Consider the following 23,925-nt stretch of genomic DNA (forward strand, 5'->3'; position numbering starts at 1 on the left):
GGAAATCTCAAAAGCTTTTGTAGAGGCTTTAGAGTGGAGGGGGTTAACCAACACACTTTCAGAGGCAGAGGCAGAGAAAGAAAGAAAAGATCATACCAGTGAGTCAACACACGCATTCAGAAGCATAGAACCTTAATGAAAAGAGAGTGAGGAAGGAAGCGAGAGCAGCGTAATACATATTCATACAGAGCAGGTGTGGGTAATTCCGCTGAGCTCAATGAAAGGAATGACCATAATTAAGCTCAATTAACAGGCTGAATGAGCTCGGAGGGGGCAGGATAATCTCTCTCCCCTCTCCTCTCCTCTCCTCTCCGACGGGAGCCTCATGTAACATACATCAACATGCCATTTGAGCTGACTCCTGCTCAGCACCCTGACAGATAAAGTACTTGAAAAGTGCAGAGGCACATTGTAGTACATAATGATAGTAGTGGACTGCATTTACACGGCGCTTTTCACTAGCTAGGTCTAAAAGTGCTTTACCTAGCAACGGGTTTGGGCGTGCAGGGCTGGGAGAGTGTGAGGGCCGAGGTTGGGTGAACTGTAGGGTTAGTCCTTTCACACACACCACCCTGATAACGCGTCCAGTGATACCCCTCAACCCGTGATGGCCTCCACCGTTCAATCCCCCTCGCTCAGTCAGAGGAGACACCCTACCGGGAGAAACTTCAGCATTACCACCCACCACTGATGACCTTCCTCCTCTCCTCCCATCCCTCTGTATAATCACCATAGTAGAACCAACCCAGCTTACCCGCTCGTCCTACACTGAGACACTGAGTGGGGGATAAGGAAATTAGGGAGTGAATCACTGTTTCTCTCTATCCAAACTGTCATGAAAGAACCAAGAGAGAGCAGTATGGACGCCGGTGCAAGTGTCTTCTGGTTGCTGCTGCCATCTTAATTCAGACTTCCCAGGTCAGTGTGCTCCAGGAGACAGGACCTAGTAAAAACGGTAGACATTTTCATTTAGGGGGATTGTGTGATGGCAGTTCATGGAAAAGCCGTCAAATTAATTTCACACCTCATCTCAGCCCCATTGATAATGTCAAAACCTCCCTACAATAAACCATCGGCTGACACTGAACCCCATGGGAGAGAGAGAAAACAGAGAGAAAACAGAGAGAGAGGCATTAACTCAGCATGCTAATAACCCAGCGTCTCTCCCCAACACTGTGACAGATGCATTCTGGCGGATGGGAGCCATTTGTAATCTGATGCCATTGATTATACAGCTCATGGGGGGATTTGAGTAGCAACACCCAGCGAGATTGAAATATTCACAACAAAAACTCTGTTGGTGGAAATTACAGCTTCGGAGGGAGGTGGGGTGGGAAAATTTGGGAGAGAGGGAGAGGGTGGGAGAGAGAGAGTACGAGAGAGAGCGAGAGAACGAGAGAGAGAAAGTGAAGGTGGAATTCAGACCCGTGATGTCAATGATCCAGGGTCAGCGTTTAGAGGTCAGGTCTATTGTTCCTGTCTAAACTGAACTCCCTCCCTCCTGTCTCTGGCCATGTTGGTCTGGCTCTCCTCCTGAGAGGAGGATGTCGTCTGGGGGCTAAGCTTAGTGTCCGTCCGTCTCTGTTAGCACCAGGAAGACAAGTGGAGACCGATGGATCTCAGCACATCCTGACACTAAAGCTCTCTAATGTGGAAGAACCAACTTCAAAATCCATGCAATTCTACACTATGAATTCATTTCTGACGAACAAAGCACAAGCACTAAGAGTCATCACATTTCCCTTTCTCTGTGCCATGTTGGGAGAACTCTATTGCTTCCCTGACTTCTCCTACTTTCTGTTAGCTCTCCTCAGTCATACCAAAGTGGAAGCAGTAAGCCCAGATCGACAGCCTGATCAACCACCTTTGTCAAGTCCCCTGTCAGATCAGGCCCCAGTGGAAGGAATCTACAAAAGAGCTGCATGTCAGAGATGCTCTCGCCCCAGAACTACTTCAAGGCAGCCTGTGTGTTTCCCTCCCCACTGACAGAGACGGTACTAGACCCGAAGTCAGAGCTGGGCGTAAACAGCACATCTACTGCCATGTTCAGTGGAGAGAGAGCCCTATGATCCGTCCAGGAGTGTCACTATCCATTTTGCATGGCATCTGTCAGCAGGTGTGTGTGTGTGTGTGTGTGTGTGTGTGTGTGTGTGTGTGTGTGTGTGTGTGTGTTTAGCAGAGAGAGGGAATGCTGCTTGCATAGGAAATCCACACCTTCAAAGTGGCAATCAATCAGCGAAGGGTAACTCTAGATCAAAACGTGTGTGTGTGTGTGTGTGTGTGTGTGTGTGTGTGTGTGTGTGTGTGCGCGCCGTGTGAAAAGTTTAACCCCCAAAACAACCTTACTCTGTCCATTAGGCAGCTTAATGAGGACAGAAGCTGATGGAATGCTGATGTGCTCCTGCCGTTCTCCAGCTGTGGGGCAGATGACATCCTCAGACACTCAGAAGAGAAGACGTGTTTAACTCGGAGTCCGAGCTGGAAAAGACACACTTCAATCTCATTATCTCCGTGGGAGAACCTATTATGTATCAATCGGCCAACGTCTGCAGCAGGTGTATTGAACTGTATTAAATGTCTTGTAAACCAGTGAACAGTTCCTGGTCTTTGTGTTTGCCTCCCCAATGCCAGTGGTCAGACTGAGGTTGAGGTCTGAGAGCTGACACGACATCCCTCCCATGAGATAGCAGTGAAGCCACGGGCTCCACGGCACGGCTGCCAAACATGCCACTGTCCTCCTCTACAGGGAAGATGGGAGCTACAGAGGCTGGAGCAGATGCTCACATCCGTGAGATCATCGCTTCGTCAAATCCTCAAGGTCAACTCTTCAAACCTATACAGCCGTATCTCCAGCCCACACCGCCAACCCTCTCTTCCCCGCCCCTACAATATAACACATTGGGCACGTGAGTCGTGCTGGCGGGGTATCTAAACTGTTCTCTGGTCTTTCAGTTGAATCAGGTTGACTGGGTGTCCTGTGTATGCTGCAGGGTGATCGGTCTCTTCGTCTGGTGTGAGAGAGACCATTAAATACATTCAGCTCTCTGCTCACTCACTCATTACCATAGTGGTGTTAGCCTACTGCGGTCCACAGGCTAGGAGACTACAGAGCTACGGTGATCCACCAGACGCATTGCCCAGAGGAGAACAAAACAGGTCAGGGAGACGCACTGGGGGATTCTGGACTTGTCTGGATTCACAAAGAGAGGATTATCAAACACACACACGTACATAGACATACATCATTATTATTGTGGTCACCGTCCTATGAAGATGTGCAAAACGATCAATTCAACTGATTGGCGGCTTGAAAGAATCGTTAAGAGTGCTTCAGGCTTAAGCTAGTGTAAGTCATAAAGAAACGGCAGTCCTCGTTTATCTGGGCTAGTAAGGCAGACCACCAAGCCTTTGTCCCAGTAGATAGCCACGTGCATCTGCTTCACTGGCTGGTAATGCTGCAGGGAAAGTCCAAAGACTGTACATCCAGATGTTGTGTGCTCGCTTGTGTCCGTGTGCGCGTGGCCCCAACTCATCCATCACTGCCAAAGGAATTCGTTACCCCCCCTCCCCTTTATATTCTCGCGGAGATCCTACGCCAGGGAGTTGCCCTCGTTGCCTTCCCCACGGTATCTGCTTCTCTCTGGGCTGAGAGCAGCACCCGTTGCCCTGCACCCGTTACACATTCACACCAGGGTCTTGAACCCTCCCTGAGATGGTTTGGCAATGTGTGGGGGGGGCTTTGGGACAGGTAGCCCAAAGGACAGGTTGACGTTAATGTTGATATGTTAACTTATCCAGCTCCACTGTGTCCATATTTTGCCTGTCGGTTTCCAGTAGGAGGTTTCTGTTCCCTTTTTGAGGAAAAGGAGTCACCATTTTGGCTCTAAATAGAGCCAGAGTCAAGCCACACAGACAATGAATCACTAAATTCACTCTTTGATCCAATTCACCACTGGCTAAATCACAAGCTCCCCAGAGGCACCAGGTTATACGACTGGGACACACGAGCAGATCGGGAATAATTTAATTGAATGAATAAAAAACGGGAATTGATAAATATATGAATGATAATGAAAAGTAGTGCAAAGGCAACGAAAGGGTCAAAGTCATAGACCTGTCCATGTCTGCACTACGCGGTCTCGATGGCACTTGTGTAGCTCCGACCGTGGCCTGACCGGGAGTCGCCCGCTCTGCTGTGGCTGTTCCACACGTACGTAATGGAACACACTTTAGGTTACCTCAGAGGAGACGGCTAGCGGCGTGCTGACAGCGTCAAGCACAGGGTCTACATGAGAGGCGTGTAAACAAAACGGCCAGAGACAACCCTTTACAACAAACAATCCATCAGGACTGATTTAAGCTGTTTAGATACCACGCCATGCTGCGTCTGGTCTACACCACTTCTGGAGTACACAAATAAACACTGAGAAGTAGACACACATGAATAGCCTACACACACACGCTAAATGAGTCGACGCCACGGTTAAAGTAACACGATGTAAACAGAACTCTATACCACCTGGGAGAGAGACAAAGGTCACGGAAATCTCCACTGCGGCTGAGCTTGTGTCACAAATAAGGACTTTGGTTCCGGGAAGCGCAACCGACAAACCTGCTGTACGCTTCCGTTCTGTTCGCAGCAGGATAAGACCTGCCTTTGTTCTCAGGAGTTGTACGAATTAAGTTCTCGTTTATCCCTGTGCCGACGACAATAACGAGTCCATCGAATGAGCGAGGTATACAAAAGTACGTGTTAAAATGAGGACAGTTAAACATCAATGAAGCAGAGTGCCTTGTAAGTTCACCAAAACCATTTAGCCCCGTGTCATTAAAATGGAGTCTCCACATACCAAGCTTATGCTATATTGCGGTTCAAAGTCCAGTGTACCTGGTAGATGAATAGATACAGGCTGGACTACAGGCATAGGTTAGGAATGTGATCCACTCTGCCTGATCATGTTTAGGGCGAGCATGTTTAAGGCGTGGTATGCGTGTTGGCCAGGAGCCAGCCTCAGTCCATCTGTCCACACGCTTCAGAGAGCTGAGCTGACTGAGGAATTCTGCTGACCACACTGGAACGTCTCTCTGAAGAGAGGTTACCCTGCCTGCAACAAAAAAAAACTCTCCCCACACGCCAACGGAGGGACACTGACTCACAGCAATTCTGTATTATAGAGAATTTTCCAGAATAGTTCAACGAATGCCTTCACCTTCGCAATCCATTGACAAGCTGATGACTTCGATATCAGATGGGAGGACCACGACTATGATGCCCTCGTTGCCATCTCGTTATCTGTAATCAGTTGGATTGGACTTTACCTCATTCCACCTGGTCATAAACGCACAGCTGTGAGTGGCTAGTCCATCCATGTTGTGGGAGCCCCTGGTTGTACTGATATACAGTAGGCTGGTTGGTAACAGTCTGAGAAAAGGAGGCCACGCTGGACCATCCCACAGAGGAGTGCTCAGCTCAGCCTCACGAGCAGAACAGCTTGACCTACCTGCAGAGGTATACAGCAGATGCTCCACGTCCAACCAGCAACAGCGATTACTTACAAGAACTGTGTCAGGGCCAGCCTACAAGCTATACACACTGGTACTCATGCAATGTTATTTACTTTCGCTGTGTGTGTGTCCGCGTGTGCAGTTTCTCGGGCCTCTTCTATTCAAATGGAAACACATTTTGTCTCCTCAGTGTTTCATTTGGCAGAAATGTCCTAAAACCAATCCAAAGAGCAGGGCTAAAATGAAATGATCATTCACTGTTGAATTAACACTTCCAATGTCAGCTTATGTGTATTTATTAAAATATATAGACCCCTCAACCTATAACCCAAAACAGCTGCTATACGGGAAACCAGCAACAGGATCGACTTAGGGGCTGAAAAGGAAAAAACACAGGCAAACAAACACTGACACTAAAAAAAACCACTTCAACCACTTTCTCTGAGTCTGGGACAAGGCAAGTGTAGGCTGATTTGATTTAAACCACAGTCAAACACAAGTCTTTCATACTCTCAACAGAACCGATCACTTCAAAACAAGGGCAACAATGCAGCCGACGTAGCCGATGCAGGACCAGACTGGCACTTCGGCTAGGGGGTAAGCACTAACAGCGCTGCCACATGTGCAGCCTTTTACTGACGTGATTGAATTAAAGCCGATGCCAAGCCCATTATTAACCCAGCCATGAAGAGCCCAAAGCATGTCAATGAGACCCACGCTCGTTAGGCAGTCATGCAAGGTCTCTAACGAGGAAACAAACGCTAATATCACCACGGAGGTTGAATACTATGACCCAACGGTGCTTAGGGAACATTTAGAGGACAGCTAAAATCATCAGGCAAGTCAAATATACTCATTTATAGAAATTAACTAATAGGATTGTCGTATTACTGTGCTCTGGCAGTCTGGCCTGTCTGTGGCCTTTAGACCACCCTGGTAACGGTCAGGCAGATGCTCTGGCAGTCTGGCCTGTCTGTGGCCTTTAGACCACCCTGGTAACGGTCAGGCAGATGCTTCAGCCCTGGAGGTCAGAGGGGTCAAGCTGATCCTTCATAAGAGGACAAGGAGGGGTCTTTATTCTGCGCCTTCATTCCTTAACCTGGCGTGGGGGGGGGGAATACAGAACACATTGTTCGGCTCCTCACAGGTGGGCAGATCGAAAGAGCAACTGGTCCGTCACTAACCAGAGAGAGAGAAAGAGACAGACCCTCGCTCTCTCTAGCTCCAGGTTATCTGCCCCTAGACTAGCCTATAGCGTGTTCTGTCATCCAGCCTCGGACTCATCGACTCCTGAGAGGGAGTTAAATAATGACAGGAAAATGCAGGAAATAAGGGAATTTGACATCCCTAGAAAAGCATACACATGGCCAAACATCAGCCAGGACAGCAGTACAGTCCAACTCTGCAAGCTCTAATAGACAGTCAGACACACACTGTGGTGTGCCTACAATATCTAAAGTACAGACTGCCTGCATTTATACGTTTCTGTATGTTGATGAATGTGTGGGGTTGTCTGATGCAAGGCATGTTGAGTGAGCGAGCTCCTACTGTGGAATTGTAGCATAGAAAAGTGGCGTGTGACTGTGTTATAAATATGTAAGCACAGTTCAGGCAGATCTAAAAGGCCAGATACTTGGCAGGGAGGGGGGTTAGCTGTGAGAAACCTGTGGGACTATAAGATAGCATCATTAGCAGAAACAGGCAGGTCTGGCATTAAACCACCCCCCCCACTGATGAAGAATAACTCTCATGGACTTTCTCATCGCCGTGTCAGATAGAGCTCCCAAGTGGCGCAGCGGTCTAAGGCACCGCATCGCAGTGCTAGAGGCGTCAACACAGACCCTGGTTCGTTCCCGGGCTGTATCACAAACGGCCGTGATCGGGAGTCCCATAGAGCGGCGCACAATTGGCCCAGCGTCGTCCGGGTTTGGCCGCTGTAGGCCGTCATTGTAAATAAGAATTTGTTCTTAACTGACTTGTCTAGTTAAATAAAGGTTCAATAAAACAAAACATGTAGAAAAGCTCCACATGGTGTAATAATACATTCTCTGAGTGCATTAAAATGGCTTCTCCTACTATCTTAGACCAGGAGGTTCTCCATTAACAGCATTCTCTCACATCAGACCTCCATTAGATGAAGGTAAATAGACTGATGGAGAGAGCGGGAGAATGAAGGCAGTAGAACAGACAAACCAGAGAGAAAGTAATAACATTCCAGGAATCTATAATGTTTGCTTTGGACCGAGGCTACAGCTAAGGATACCCTAGTTCCTGGATTTTCGCTACACTGTTATTATCAGTAAATGGACATGGATATGAACCTATTTACTGTAAAATATCATTGTTAGTATGAAAAAAGAACCACAAGTTTCCAGCGAGGCTGATCTCTCCATGCGAGCAGCTAGCCACAGAGCCTGCTGCTTTTCCTCCAGTGTCCTGCCCAGCCCGCCTGCTTCTACTGAAAACACACAGCCAGCCTAAATTAGCCCTCAGGAGGCAGACCTTCGGCTACAGAATGACTTAGAGGGACAAAAATAACACCTCATGGAATCATTCGATCATAATAAGATTCCGTGCTTGCCAGTAATAAACATTGGATATCAGATAAGAAAACAGGCAAATCTGTACAACTAAAAATCTGTCTGCTAACTCTGCATTACAGAGACTACTGAAGCCCAAGCTAAGATTGACAGAAACAAGCCAATGCCAAAACATATTAGGCTAATTTCACTTAAATGAAGACTTGCCACACCTAGTGCTGTCAGACATCCATGTCTCCTCTCCCAGACCGTTCCAGCTGACATCAGCCTCATGAGTCACCAGATAGGGTGCGTTCCATTAATCACTGATCTCATCCAACTGTGAATAAATGATTTTACACAGCCAGCGGTTGAGTCACATGCATTACAATGTGAGGATGAGATGAGCACTTAACTAGTAAACATTAGGGCTGGGAGTTGCCAGGGACCTCACGATACGATATTATCACTATACTTTGGTGCCAATAGGATGTGCACTGCAATTCACGATTCTATATGTAATGTGATTCGATGCTGTCATTTTTATTAGATGATTAGATGTTGCAAAATATATTGCTCACCATACGTCTGCTGCAGAGGGACAAGAAAGAACTTAGATCAGTCATGGAAATACATTTTTAAAAAATTAAACATTTAAATAAATAAAAATTTGAACAAAATAAAATATTGCTGAAAACAAATTGGCTCCCTATTTAAAAAGATGAGAACAAGCTATGAAGGCAGGTACAGCCAACTAGAGTTAAAATAACATTCTGATAATGCCAAAATGATATGTCATCAAAAATAATGTCCTGATATGTAACTATCAATTTCTTCTCGCATCACTAGTAAACAGTCTGCTGTTCATTCACAAACACATCTGGGACAGCACTGCAGTTGAGTAATCTTTATTGGTGAAAGACATGTTCTGGAGGTAACGAAACACACAAGACCACAAAATGAAAGAATTCAGAAACACACAGAATGAAGGAAGTTTTTAAGCATAGTTGGCAATGGAGTTTCCATTGAGAAGCGCAGGATTGAGGCGATACGGCTAGATGACAGCCGTTGCCTCTACATATGGGATGTCCATGGTAGGCCGTGGGGTTTTACACACCATTCCTATTATTCACTTGGGTGGAGTGCAGTCAGAAGCAGTGCCACATAACACAACATGTGCTACTGCTGCCCCCAAACACTCATCTCTACCACTTCTGAAGAGAGGGTTTCTCTCAGCAGAAGAAGCAGCACACACGGTCACACACTTCTCCAATGGCCAGCAGTTGCTTAACTGCACACAGGATATGCAACAAAAAAATAAAAAAAATGTTCATTCGCCTGTGACTCAGTCCTTCCTTTCCCCAAGAGAGCCAGGCTAAACTGAAGGCACTGTGCCCTCGCACATTCCCTCCCCCCCTCGCACATTCCCCCCCCCGTCCAGGCCGGCCCATCTGGAGCAGCCAACAAAGGGCCTGTTGAGTGTGGACCAAACCACAAGGGACTGTGAGAGATGACCCGCAGCCACTAATCCTAAAGGGCAGCAGATTGTCAGGCCTGGGCGCAGAGAGGGCTATTACATCACAAATGCATGGACACTTCCAACTAACTGCAAGCTTCTCAGAGAGAGGCGAGCATTCTGCTCTTAAAGGGACAGTGGCTGGACTGAGGAGTGGAGGACAGTCCATAAAGGAAGCGGTCTCTTTCTTTGCTCTCGTACCTTTAACAACTTTCGGATTGAGTGGCTACAGATTAGGAGCCACCGTCTCAAATGACAGCTGAATGTCGACAGACAGGAATAGCCCGTCATATACTGCACTGTGCTACTACACACACACACACACACACACACGTTATGTACTGTTAATGTCTACTCAACGATGGTTGTTCATCTTTACTGTACTGTTATGGCAAGGACGGTTCAGTGATAATCACAGGCCTCATATCTAAATGAAAGGGCACAAAGCAGAGCCGGGACTTCTGGAATGGTGACACGGCAGTGAAGCCTCTCTGGCTGGTCAACTAAAACGGTAAAATATGGCATTTTACAAAATGGAAGCGCTTGGATGTCCGCGATAACATCATTTGAGGGTAGGAGACTCATTAATATTGCACCAACGGCCGGGTCAGTCACAATCAAGGTAGGCCTAACACCCAGGGTCAGCACGATCCTACACTGCTGGATACCAACAGAAGGGGGACCTGCCAATGACAATATTTACCCAGTTGATTCTGTTTATAAGGTAGCACCCTTCCCATCTCTGTTGATCGGTACAACAAATCACTTGAGATACAAGAGCCATCAATTACATGAGAACAATTCCTGTGGTGGCTGAAATGAAGCGGAACACTATGAGCAGGTGAACTGCAGAGTGTAGATTGAAATATATTCTGTCAAACAGTAGCACTCCCAACATAATCAAGAAGAAAAACAAAAATCTGGCTCCACTCATCCAGACCAACTCAGCTAACTAAATGTTCTCCCTTCACACCTGTAACTGCTGAGAAAATAAACCCATCCGAGGGTAGAGCAGGGTGGGACGATCAGGCAGGGTGGGACGATCAGGCTGGGTGGGACGATCAGGCTGGGTGGGACGATCAGGCTGGGTGGGACGATCAGGCTGGGTGGGACGATCAGGCTGGTATGGATGTATAGAGACCATGAGCCAACCCGTTATGTCCTGCTGGCCAGGGAACAGTGATATAGAGTCAAATCGTCTTATGTAACCATTCTAGAAAAGGCCAGCCTTGGGCCTTGGCACAGACAGTGCACGCTGGGGTGTTCTGGCCTGGGTGTGAGCCGTGGGGAGAAGGGAAACAAGTGGACTGCGGTGAGAAACAAGAGGATGGGCGACTCTCGTGACATCTGGAGGGCACAGACAGACACGCGCACACATTAACAGCTCCCGTTTCGCATTGAATGCCTCTCGACATTTCTAACAGGACGCTGTGTTTGTAAGCCAAAGCAAATCTAAACCAGCCATCTACGCAATCATTTTACCTGAAGCTCCTCCGATGCCAAACAGGCTCCCCTACAGCAGCTGAGCTTCAGGCCAAACCAGCCATAAAGACAGTATTTCTCCAGGAAACACGACTTTGATACCTTTCGCTTCTTTATTCAATTCTAATTGAGCTAACTCAGTGTTTGGATTTCAGGGTTGCTGGTGACCTAGAGCAATCAAGGCCTTCGCTGTTTACATTGGTCTGACGCCAAATGACAATGACAAAGTCTGAGACTGGGGGTGGAAGGAGCTCTCACTCCTGCATCAAACTAAGCTGCTAATGTGAGAGGGAGAGAGAGCAGCGTTAATGAGGCTGAAAAAGCATCTCACATTCCACACAAGTGCTGCTGCAGCCAAGCGCTCAGCCAGTCTCCACAGCTCTTCATTTCTCCACAACAGCCAGAACCCCTTGAGCTGGAGACTCACGCTGGCTGTTCTGCGTGGTAAGTGACTGAGAAAAGAAAATCAGTCTTTATCATCAACCCACATCAGTAGCCGTACACGTTTACTGTGGTCTGTTTTGTGACTCGAAGTGCCGTCTGCTCTTAGCCCTGATGGTGGAGATAAGACAGGGGGGAGTCAATGGAGATTGGTCATCAGAGCCTCACTGGTGAGCAGGTAGGAAGAGCACCCTGGACTGCATCAATTACATAGAACAATACATAGCGCCTAACGGAGCCCTTCAGCCAATAGCGTCCCAGCCGGGCTGTGTTTACTCTTCCAATAGAGGTAGATGGTCACTGGGGCCTGATGGCTACTGGAGGGTTAGGCTAGATCAATCACAATTACCATTGTTGTGCTTGACTGGTAACGTAGCTTAGGAAAGAGGGATGGGGCTGCACTATGGCAACTACCAACTGCCTTTCTTCCTCCCGTCTGGACTAGTGTTCATATGTTTAGATATTCCCTCACACTCACTCTCAAACCTAAACATGCAAAATACATAAACATTCACCTGGCAATGACAAGTATATGCATGCAGCGGGCATCACACCTGTGTTAGTGTCTGTGCTGCTCACTATCTGTATTACACCCCTGGATCCCTTGAGATGACCGTGGGGTGACAGGGTGAGGAACACGAGGCCCCCTTACGGCTGTTACCTGTAGCCCTCAGTACAATAACCCAACGTCACTGATACCATGTGGAGCTGACAATATAGGGGCTCAGCCAGAACTGCAGCTTGTATAGCAACCTGAAGTGCTGTTGCTGAGGTAGGGCTTTTACCAAAAATGACACCTTATCTCACACATAATACACTGTTGTTACATTAGCTATAGTCTATAGCCTTGGCTTGGGATTTCAGGTGATCTACCACATTATGACAGGTAATGGATGTGAGGGCACATAGATGAGCATTTGTGATCCTCTGTAATGTAAAGAGTCCTGCTGCAGGATAGAGGACAGGCAGGTATTGAAGTAATCCTGAGCTTGGATGAGCTTAAGACCCGACACAGTACATCTCCACTCCATGACAAGACTCGGTCGCCGTAATCGTCCATCTTCTGCACGATGACGCTTAACCTTGCGAGCTCACTTGGCACGTCACTTAAACCCTCTGCTTCATTCCATCTTCATTTCCCCACGCCAGAAACCCAATTCAATTTGAACGAATACATTACATCTCCTCAAAGGCTTCAAATCTGTAGCCATTTAGAGGTGTGAACCTGAACATGAATAGGCCATGGACTGTTCCGCTGGACACCAGTCCCGCTAACCAACATTAAGCTTGGGTAGTAGAGGACCAAATACTGGGACAGATCGCTACAGATATACTTGGGGAAATCTTTCATTGTAGTCATGTTTCAATGGTCTGACCAATGAACAAAATGAAATGAATAGAAACCCTAGTCCTAGGCAATCTGGCGCGCAAGGCCTTTCGCAGAAGTGATTTTAGGAAAGAATAGGGCCGTTTCACAGACGGATATTAAGCCTACCCCCTCGAGTGAAAAGCACTTTTAAAATCTTAAATTGAAGATCGAAATCTTACAAGAGAGACTCTCCATTGATTTGAAAAGGGCTTTTCAGACCAGAAGTAGGTTTAATCTGGGACTATGAGTGAGCCAACGACAAACTATGGTTTGGTGTCCTGTGTCCTTTTTTGTGACGGGAGGGAGCCAACGGGACAGGAAGTGGTGGTCGTGCCAGTCATTTGCCTGTCAGTATGGTAGCCTGGTGGCCAGGCCGGTGGCGAAGTCCCCGCCAGGACACTGTTGACACCAGCCTGAGCTCAACTGCTTTTAATAGCTCTACTCCACACACTGATCGTCAACAATAGCAGAGCAGAAAAACAGGGTTGTTTTCCATTGTGTCAGTGTCAGGATGTACAGAGAGAAAGAGGGAGCTTCTGTGGTTCCCCTTACAGTGCCTCTACCTACAGAGAGTAAAAGGCCTTCTCCTGCCGTGTGGAATGTGACAATAAGCACAGATATTACCAACGCCTGATAAGTCCCAGCCAAACACCCTTATATGGAGAAAAATGTGCAGAGGGAAGACATGAAACATTTGCGCTTCTCTGAGAGTTGCTAGCACTTCAGGATTAACAATGGGCACTCGCAGCACACAGCCTTCCAGATGGCTTATGGGGAGGAGAACAACCATGCATCAAGATGTCTAGCTTGACATGGGCCTAAAACACAAACTGTTAAAGTCCATAGCTCCTTTCCCTTTAGCTAAATAGGTTCAGTCTAACAGATTATACAAACATGAGCACACAATGTATTAGGAAATAACTTGTGTAAAATGCTTGTTTTAATTATTATAGCGTGCCAACACTGATTAAGTGAATTAACTTGAGCGATGAGTTGCAGATGCCTCGAGACCATATATGCCACCCAGCGAGAGGGTAACATTACAACAACACTTCAGAGCCTCTTTGAAATACACGACTGACCGACAAACTACGTCCAGGAGAGATACTTGTGTAGTGTAAAAAGACATATCTAGACTCAAATCTCTCTTTAAGAGATGTCTCCCACACTAGTCCGGAAAATATCCACACATTTGTGAATCGTTGCATTAAATCATGTGTGCAGTATGGTTTAGATGAGAAGCGCCTGTATAATTTGAATTGCTATTTCTTGTGTTTGTCTATATACTATGAAACACTACATGGCCAAAAGAATGTGGACACTTGCTCGTCAAACATCTCATTCCAAAATCATGGGCATTAATATGGAGTTTACACTTTACAGTTGGCACTATGCATAGGGGCAGGCAGCGTTCTCCTGGCATCCGCCAAACACGGATTCATCCGTCGGACTGCCAGATGGTGAAAAGTGATTAAAATCACTCAAGATATCATGTTTCCACTACTCCAGAGTCCAATGGAGGCGAGCTTTACACCACTTCAGCCATCGCTTGGCATTGCGCATGGTGATCTTAGGCTTGTGTGTGGCTGCTCGGTCATGGAAACCTATTTCATGAAGCTCCCGACGAACAGTTCTTGTGCTGACGTTGCTTCCAGAGGCATTTTGGAACTTGGTAGTGAGCGTTGCAACTGTGGGACAGACTATTTTTTTAAACGCTGTACACTTTTCAGCACTCCTGTTCTGTGAGCTTGTGTGGCTTACCACTTCGCGGCTGAGCCATTGTTGCTCCTAGATGTTTCCACTTCACAATAACAGCACTTACATTTGACTGAGGCTGGTCTAGCAGGGCCAAAATTTGGCTAACTGACTTGTTGGAAAGGTGGCATCCTATGACGGTGCCACGTTGAAAGAAACACGGAGCTCTTCAGTAAAGCCATTCTACCGCCAATGTTTGTCTCTGCAGATTGCATGGCTGTGTGCTCGATTTTATACACCGGTCAGCAACGGGTGTGGCTGAAATAGTCATTTGAAGGTGTCCACATACTTTTGTATATAGTGTATTTACGGTATGCTAATAACTGCACACACATGAAGCAGGAATGTGGCTTTGCTCACACCACAGTCAAGGATAGTATAAACAGAAAAGTACAACATTGATGTTGAAGAGAGATAGATCTCACTAGACATATTTTACTCATGTAAATCCACCTTTACTCCTATGTCACTGGTAAACTGACAGCAAATGGTCGGGGCAGATGCGAGGAGGGAACATCCCATTCTTGAAAGGTCACATCAAGAGCGCGAAAACAACACAATCATATGGTTTGGTATGTTTCCATAAAGAAAATCACGGAACTCTGTCCATATGAATTCTGACTGCAGACCCTATTTGGGCAGTACAAATAGAATGCAATGTTCCTTGTGGTCACACATTTCTCTGCTGTAGAAAAAGGTGATCCGCATGCCTGGGCCTTTGTGGTTTTGTATCTAACCCTATGGTGGTGTTGAAGCCCCCTGAAACAGTTGGCCCCTCATGACAATAACAACAATTACGTGAATGAGCATGTGCTGTGTAAAGAACATCAGGAAGGAGAAGAGAGTAGAGTTGTCTGCTGAAACATAAACCCCTTCAAGTATACAATCACAAAACATTCTTGGATAATAGTGAACTGCACTCCATTTCTGGACAATGTTCCTTGGACAGACATTAATGCAAGCGTCACAACTTCTAAGCAAGCATTGAGGTCCCTTCTGTAGTTGAACTTAAATGCATCTTTGTGTGAGTGAGGGTGCAAACTCAATGAGCCAATGTTCAGTGCCAGCCAGGTGAGCTCTCTACCGTGGCGTACAGTACCAATGCTGCTTTTCAACTAACACCAGTGTTACGGCGTTCGCATGCTTCCCAGCCGAAACAATTTGGAAAAACAGTTTGCGCATATATTATGACAACATTTTGTGACGTTTTTGTTCGTTTTGGACTTCGGCAAGGGGTTTTTCAGCTGCTCGGGCACAAACTATTTTTCTTGCAATTGTGTTTCCATAGATAGTCCACACTGTCAGCCCTTGTGAAGAGCAGAAACAACGTCTGCATAATCAAAAACGTACCAGTGGCTTGGCTTTGGCCCCAAGAGAGAGCAGATCTGCAGGAGCCATGGCCCACTGAGACACGGGTGCCAGCCCATGTAGAGGGAAACAGAAAAGTCTGAGCCTTTTGGGTAAAACACGGAGGTAAAATCCTGTATGGAATGCACCACAAGGACTCAGAACTCCATAGGAGACTTCAGACAGACAAACACCAGTAATAAGCAGAGCCTCCCAGTAAAACATTAGGCTGTGGTCTAATGAAAAGCCTTCTCTAGGCAGCAGCATGTAGCACTGAGGGTGTGTGACAGTCAAACGGACACCAGGTTGCTGGGTTGCCATGACAGAGAGCCCACTGCGCCAAAAGGCATTCCTGGCCCTTCCTCCAGTCCAAGGTTTATTTTTTATTTTATTTTGTTTATTTTTTTTCCGGCTGTTCGGGCACACACACAAAGCCAAGCCAACGTCGGTAGCTGAAGTCGTCGCCCCTTTGTCTGTGATTGGTCAAACGTAGGGATTCTTCATTAAAGTCTTTGTTGTCATTCATTGAGAAATACTGCACCAGACATCTTAGTTGGATGTAAACTTGCATGACTAAGACCTCCTCTGCAAAATCATCCAAACGAATGACAGATTGCTCGAGTTACCTTAATTCTGACTATTTTGAGGCTACATCACCTCAAAATGGACAAACCATACTATTTCCGCTTTTTCCCCTTGTTTTTCAAGCGAAAGTCTTTTAAAAAGAGAGTATTACGAGCACACTTGTTCGATTCTCCTAGCCGAGTTCGGCTAGTCACCAGCCTAACTGAGGCATGCTGACGCCTTAAAATCAACCCAAACAACTCACCGAGGAAGGGAGCAGGCAGGCCCACTGAAGTTTACGGTCATGCTGGGTGCATTTCTGGCCACATAAATCAGCGAAACAAAAACGGAAACAATAAACACCCTCTCAGACTGATGTCAGCTACATGTTGAACATCCCCAGGCCTTTCACAGTCACAGGTTAATGCATTTTCACAGATCTATTGGGGCTTTGTTATGCATAGCAGAATGCCCAGTGCTTGACTTGGATTTAAATAGGTGCCGGTACTGTTTTTTATTGAGGTGCAGGAACACCACATTACTTCTGAGCTAATATCCATTAAGAGGTGCAGGAACTCAAACCGTAGAAAATTTGAGGTACCAGCACTAACAGTGGTTATTTGAGATGTTCTTGCCATAATATGGACTTGGTCTTTTACCAAATAGGGCTGTCTTCTGTATACCACCCCTACCATGTCACAACACATCCGATTGGCTCAAACGCATTAAGAAGGAAAGAAATTCCACAAATTAACAAGCAACACCTGTTAATTGAAATGCATTCCAGGTGACTACCTCATGAAGCTGGTTGAGAGAATGCCAAGAGAGTGCAAAGCTGTCATCAAGGCAAAGGGTGGCTACTTTGAAGAATCTCAAATATAATTATTTGTTTACCACTTTTTTGGTTACTACATGATTCCATGTGTTATTTCATAGTTTGCATGTCTTCACAATTATTCTACAATGAAGAAAATAGCAAAAATAAATAAAAAACCTGGAATGAGTAGGTGTGTCCAAACTTTTGACTGGTACTGCAGATCCAGCGAGCTCCTGCCCAAGGCAAACACTGAGAATGCCATTGCATGGAGCCTAATTATTTCAATGCAGTGAGTGTGTTTTTTTTATGTAGTTAGAACTGACTATGGGCTCCTCAGGTGGCATTTTATCATTATGAAGGCCTACAGCAAAGTATCCACTTAGCAGCAGCAGGATTTTGTTATAAAGTTTGAGTCATTTAGATAGCATAAGAACACGGCATCAGCCATGGCAAAATGTGTAGAATTGCAGGAAATTACAGCGCCTTCAGAAAGTATTCAGACCCTGTGACTTTTTCCACATTTTGTTATGTTACAGCCTTATTCTAAAACGCATTAAATAAAAACATTTCCTCAGCAATCTACACACAATACCCCATAACCACAAAACGAAAACAGGTTTTTAGAATTAAATATCTTATTTACATGAGTATTCAGACCCTTTGCTATGGGACTCAAAATTGAGCTCCGGAGCATCCCGTTTCCATTGATAATCCTTGAGATGTTTCTACAACTTGATTGGTGTTCACCTGTGGTAAATTCAATTGATTGGACAGGATTTGGAAAGGCACACACCTGTCTATATAAGGTCCCACAGTTGACAGTGCATGTCAGAGCAGAAACCAAGCCATGAGGTTGAAGCAATTGTCAGTAGAGCTCTGAGACAGGATGTGTAGAGGCACAGATCTTGGGAAGGGTAGCAAATCATTTTTGCAGCATTGGAGGTCTCCAAGAACACAGTGGCCTCCATTCTTAGATGGAAGAAGTTTGGAACCACCAAGACTCTTCCTAGAGCTGGCCTACCTGGCCAAACTGAGTAATCGGGGGAGAAGGGCCTTGATCGGGGAGGTGACCAAGAACCCAATGGTCACTCTGACAGAGCTCTAGAGTTCCTCTGTGGAGATGGGAGAACCTTCCAGAAGGACAACCATCTCTGCAGCACTCCACCAATCAGTCTTTTATGGTTGAGTGGCCAGGGGGAAGTTACTCCTCAGTAAAAGGCACATGACAGCCCGCTTGGTGTTTGCCAAATGGCACCTAAATATTCTCTGCTTTGTTGAAACCAAGATTGAGCTCTTTGGCCTGAATGTGAAGTGTCACGTCTGGAGGAAACCGGGCACCATCCTTACAGTGAAGCATGGTAGTGTCAGCATCATGCTGTGGGGATCTTTTTCAGCGGCAGGGACTGGGAGACTAGTCAGGATGGAGGGAAAGATGAACGGAGCAAAGTACAGAGAGATCTTTGATGAAAACCTGTTCCAGGACAACGACCCTAAGCACACAGCCAAGACACCGCAGTAGTGACTTCAGGACAATTCTCAATGTACTTGAGTGGCCCAGTCAGAGTCCGGAATGGAACTTGATCGAACATCTCTGGAGAGACCTGAAAATAGCTGTGCAGCAACGCTCCCCATCCAACATGACAGAGCTTGAGAGGATGTGCAGAGAAGAATGGGAGAAACTCCCCAAATACATGTGTGCCAAGCTTGTAGTGTCATACCCAAGAAGATGAAGCTGTAGTCACTGCCAAAGGTGCTTCAACAAAGTACTGAGTAAAGGGTCTGAATAATTATGCAAATGTAATATTTACTTTATTTTTTATAAGTTAGCATACATTTCTAAAACAGTTTTTGCTTTGTCATTATGGGGTATTATGTGTAGATTGATGAAGGGGAAAATCATACATTTCAGAATAAGGCTGTAACCTAAGAAAATGTCAAAGTCTGAATGAATTTTCTCTCAGCCCCATTTCAAAATGTGTAGAATTGCTAGAAATTAGAAAAATTGCAGTTTTAAAGCTATCAGCCCCATGACAAAATGTATTGAATTGCAGGAAATTAGCTTTAGAAACATGAATGCCTCTGCAGCCAGGATGATGGACCCTAAAATGTCTGGTCAGAGACTGTGCCATTATTTCAATGCAGTTAGTGTGTTTCGCTACAGCCGCAATAACATCTGCTAAATATGTGTATGTTACCAATAAAATGTGATTAACTATGTCCCCCGCTAACTTTGCCACCACTGCTATAAAAAAATTAAAAAACAAAGTTTGTCATAGGAAAAAAAGAAAACAATTATCCATCTAGGAATAATTTGGTATAGACCCTTAAGTGACTCAAATGATGCATTCGAAACCACATAAGCCAAATGATGAATGGGAAGAAAGCAAATATAGAGACCGTCTCAGACAAAATCACCGGTGATTCAACGTTTAGTTCAATGAGAGCGACCATAGGGGTCAAGAGGAAAGTAGACTGAGGAAGGACACTTGCACACACATCTACGCAATCTTGTGAGAGAGATCACCACCACAGAACGTTTAAAATAGCCACTTTCAGGTTCACTTGGTGAGCAGCTGGCAGCTAATGCACAAGTGAGTATAAAGCTTTATTGTTTGGGTACTGCTGCAACAGCTATAATGGGCAAAATTACGACAGTACTTTGGTTTCCATAAAAGTTCACAGAAATATTTTCTAAAATTCATTTAATAATGCAACTCAAAGAAACGCAATTCAACGAAATACTAGCCTATCGTGTGTTTACTGTGGACGACGTGGAGACGCGCACGCTTTCCTAAATGAAAGTCGCTTCTTTTACAATAGTCAAATAAGTTCGTTGATCAACTTACCCGGTTTACAATATTGTCAGAGAAGACTGTTCTTAACTTCCGCTGAATAGTGTTCCGTAATTTTCGTAAACTCATAAACAATGGCTCCACTTAGTTGTGTATGTAATGTGTCTGTTAACAGCAGCGCCGTCTCCGGGTCTCAGGCACCGTGGTCCCATGCTTTCCAAATCAGGGCTCTCTCCGTTACGAGTCACTGCCAACGCCGAGATAATGGACTCCTCCCAGATGTGGAGGGACTTAACCACGCCTCTAGCTGACGGACACCAGACTTCACTACAATACCAAGCGACGGCATGGAGCAAATGCAAAATGACATGGAAACGCAGGCATCTCTACTTTTATTCATGGTCGTTTTTTATATATATATATTTTTACTGAATGTACTTGTCGTAGTAATAAAGGCTACTTTACAGCGGTCTATAGACCCTAATCAGAATCCAGCAGACTGCAGCCTGAACATATTTTCCATATCCTTTTTACAGCTGTGTCTTGTCTGTCACGAAACATTTGTGTGATCAACAGATAAGCACACCAAAAGGAAACAGACAGGTTTTGTTCACGACATAAATGACAAAGACGATAACATGTCTTATCTATGTGGCTGTTACTCTGGTAAACTGCATAGTAGGCCTACAGCAGCAGAGCACGGTAGTAAATGCTTGTCAGATAACGCCACCAGAGGGACAGGTATTCCTGGTCTCCCATGCTCATAAACACGATCGGGCTTTGTGTTTCATGTTCTGCTGTGAGCCACATGACTGCCACCAAACACACACACACACACACACACACACACACACACACCTATGGTTTGCCTCCCCCCTCGCAGCCACAAGTACTGTAATCTGCACATCATATATTATATTTACAGCAGCTATTGAGGGCTGAATGGAGATGTTTATCTGTGGCTGGTCTATTGTTCTGGCAGATACAGTGTCTAGCTCTGCTCTTTAATGTAGGACTATCATCATTCTGCACACAGCTGCCAGGGGGGGATTTACATGATTATACGAAAAGCCCTCTGGCTAATAAACTAGCTATATAATGTTATTCATATGATATGATTATGCCCCTCATAGAAATCCAAAAGGATTACAATATGTTAACATGATAAATTGCTAAAGGTTATGTCTGAATACGTACAATTAAAAAAACGTAGTTCTGTTATTCAGAGTAATACAATCACTATATAATTGGTTCAAATAGGACCAATTTTCTTTATTACAGTCATAGACATCTTGATGTATATACTGACAGATAATGGATGTTATAATAAGTTAAACATATAGGCAGCAATTGATGTGACACAGATCCCCATATGTGTAATGTCCTGTAATCCGTTCCATTCTGGACAGTGACATGCAGAGCCTTTGTCTGGCAGCTTTCAGGAGATCTCCTGGCTGCTCACAGTCACCCTGCATCTCATTACCTCTAATAGGCACTGACGGACATCCTGTCCCCTATCAGGCCCTTTCTCTGTCCAGCTAGACAGTTAGCACTCTCCCTACACACACACAGGCACACACCTCTGTCTAACCTGCCCAGCTATCAACCTTCCCTGTTTGAATTGAGGCTGAGACTTGAGAACGGGCGGGGGGGGGAAGCCCCCTGCTAAGTGATTTTCTCACCCTTCCCTTCTCGCCGGTGGCTATTGTACAGTGTGATCCAGTCATTATTACCCACTACTACACCGTAGTTGGGCTGTTCACTGTCTGTAATTGCCATGGTAATTTATCATGTGGTATATAATAGGGTAGCTGGGAAACTGTGTGGGCTTTGTCTGATGATGCAGTCGTTGTGTCAGGCCTGGGTTAAAATGTGTATTTGTTATTTAAATACCCTTTTCTGTGTATTTGAGTATTTTTTTATACACAGCCCAAAACAAGTACTTATGAGTATTTTTCATTTGTTTGTTAATTTGTTTATTTAGTCGTAAAAAACAATTTGTCAACCAAATTGTATTTAAAAGTATTTTCCAAATATGTATTTCAAATACCTGGGTTAAATGTATGGGAGTGTACTTGAGTCCATATATTTTAGTATTTTCAAATACTTTCTAAGTATTTACATTCAACAACTAGTTGTTTCAAATATAGTTTATCTGAATACTTGTTTTGAAATGCATTAAATGAATTGAAGTACCAGAAATAGTATTTGAACCCAGGTCTGGTGTGAGTGAGTCTACTGTATGACTGTAATCAGACGCATAAGTCACTCACCACACCCAAAAACAACTGGTTGCCTGGGTCCTGTTTCTAAATGGAGCATTCTGTATAAAAAGCCCCTTCTATATACAACCTCTGTGCATCTGCGGTATACTACAAATGACATAGCTAGGAATCTCTGCATAGACTACAACAGTACAAAGTCTGTAAACGCACCCAGGGGTGCGGTGTAAAAGCCAACCCCTTTGAAATGCCTTTTACATGTAATTGACCAAGACAGGTCTTAAATGCAGTCCCAGTAATAGAGCATACAGTCTCCTAATGTGATAACTAACAAGGAATCAATGGTGACAAATAGAGAAGTGCATCAAAGCAGCTCATCAACAGTCACATCCAAGTACAGGACAGTAAAAAGGTTTAGGACAGTATCTGTGGTAGATTTCCTTGTAAGTGACATCCCTCATTGTGTTTGGATGCTGTCAGGGCGGACATATCAAACTGTATGGATTTAACCTTTATTTTAACTGGGAGTCAACACTGAGACCGAGGGCCTCTTTTCCAGGTAAGCCCGGTGTACACAATACACATCGAGATACAACATACACATTTAAAACCACAAAAATACACAACAAGCAGGATGAGTGTGAAGAGGAAACCCCGAGACGTGATGGGCCTGGCTCTCACGGGTGATATAACTGTACTGTGGTCATCACTGTGTCACTACTGAGAGAGACGGGGGAGAGATAGCGAGAGAATGAACGATTGTGACTGCTCCCCTAGTGACACAAAACCACACGTCACGTTACTGATGCAGATACAGTAGGGATATTTTTAGCTTTGATGGGAATGAGGTGACCTATTGACCTGAGGCACACTACAGGCTTGGAGCCCGTGATCTGACTAGAGATTCACTCGCACCGCAAGTCATGCATGTGTCAATGGAAGATATGTGGGAGGTTTGAGTTATTTACGAGAAGCTCAAGTTGTAATGTAACCCTTGCGGCTTGTGTCGAGATCTCAAAGCCCGCTACATTAGAAACGTATGATATTGTCTGTAGAGGGAACATTTGTAGTAGAGGTCCCCTGCAGTTTCAGTGCAATATTACGGGAAACCTATAGTACATGACTTTGCCACTGATGCGCTTGGAAATTGCCCGTCGGAAAAATGCTGTTGGTCTTGCCGTTAGACCATTAGTCTGGCAGTGGCACACAGTAGCAGGTCAGACATGTCCAAAAATGGGAAAATAAAATGTAACGTTTGGTGATCAGCATGATGTGTGGCCATGACATCACTCGGTAATCTAAAAATGAAGACCATGCTCAGCAGTGGCCTGTCTGGTTCCCTCTCAGCTAATATATACGTCAACATTAACACTGTGGCATGTAGACATCCAAATATAACATTTCGCATGAGAAAGTCTTCCGTCTTGGAAATAAGGGCCATTTGTGATTCAGAAAGAGACTCCAGAGCCCAGAGAATGCTATTTCAATGAAAGCTAAATCATTTGAAGCCTTTTAAATAGCTGGGGTCTTCAGATGTGTGTCAGTGATAGCTTGAGAGTTGAAATGACTAGCTTATCATTTTAACCTACTTCTAGT

General features: G+C 45.2%; 1 protein-coding gene across 5 annotated transcripts in view; it reads right to left on the minus strand.

Annotated features, from left to right (window-relative positions):
• The window catches only part of LOC106610786 (rho guanine nucleotide exchange factor TIAM2-like), a 125,240-nt gene that overhangs the window by 86,442 nt on the left and 14,873 nt on the right, over positions 1-23,925 (minus strand). The window contains exons 1-2 of one of the 5 annotated variants that reach the window (XM_045723424.1): positions 3,064-5,065; positions 2,347-2,478 (exon numbers count right to left, since the gene is read on the minus strand). The exons of 1 other annotated variant lie outside the window; for it this stretch is intronic. The gene's annotated coding sequence lies outside the window, so the exon portion shown is untranslated. Of the gene's footprint in view, positions 1-2,346; positions 2,873-3,063; positions 5,066-20,161; positions 20,358-23,925 lie in introns of those variants that run through there. 3 more of the 5 variants (XM_014210361.2, XM_045723426.1, XM_014210362.2) reach the window with 3 other exon arrangements.

The sequence above is a fragment of the Salmo salar genome, chromosome ssa09 (assembly GCF_905237065.1).
Source record: "Salmo salar chromosome ssa09, Ssal_v3.1, whole genome shotgun sequence".
Lineage (NCBI taxonomy): Eukaryota > Metazoa > Chordata > Actinopteri > Salmoniformes > Salmonidae > Salmo > Salmo salar.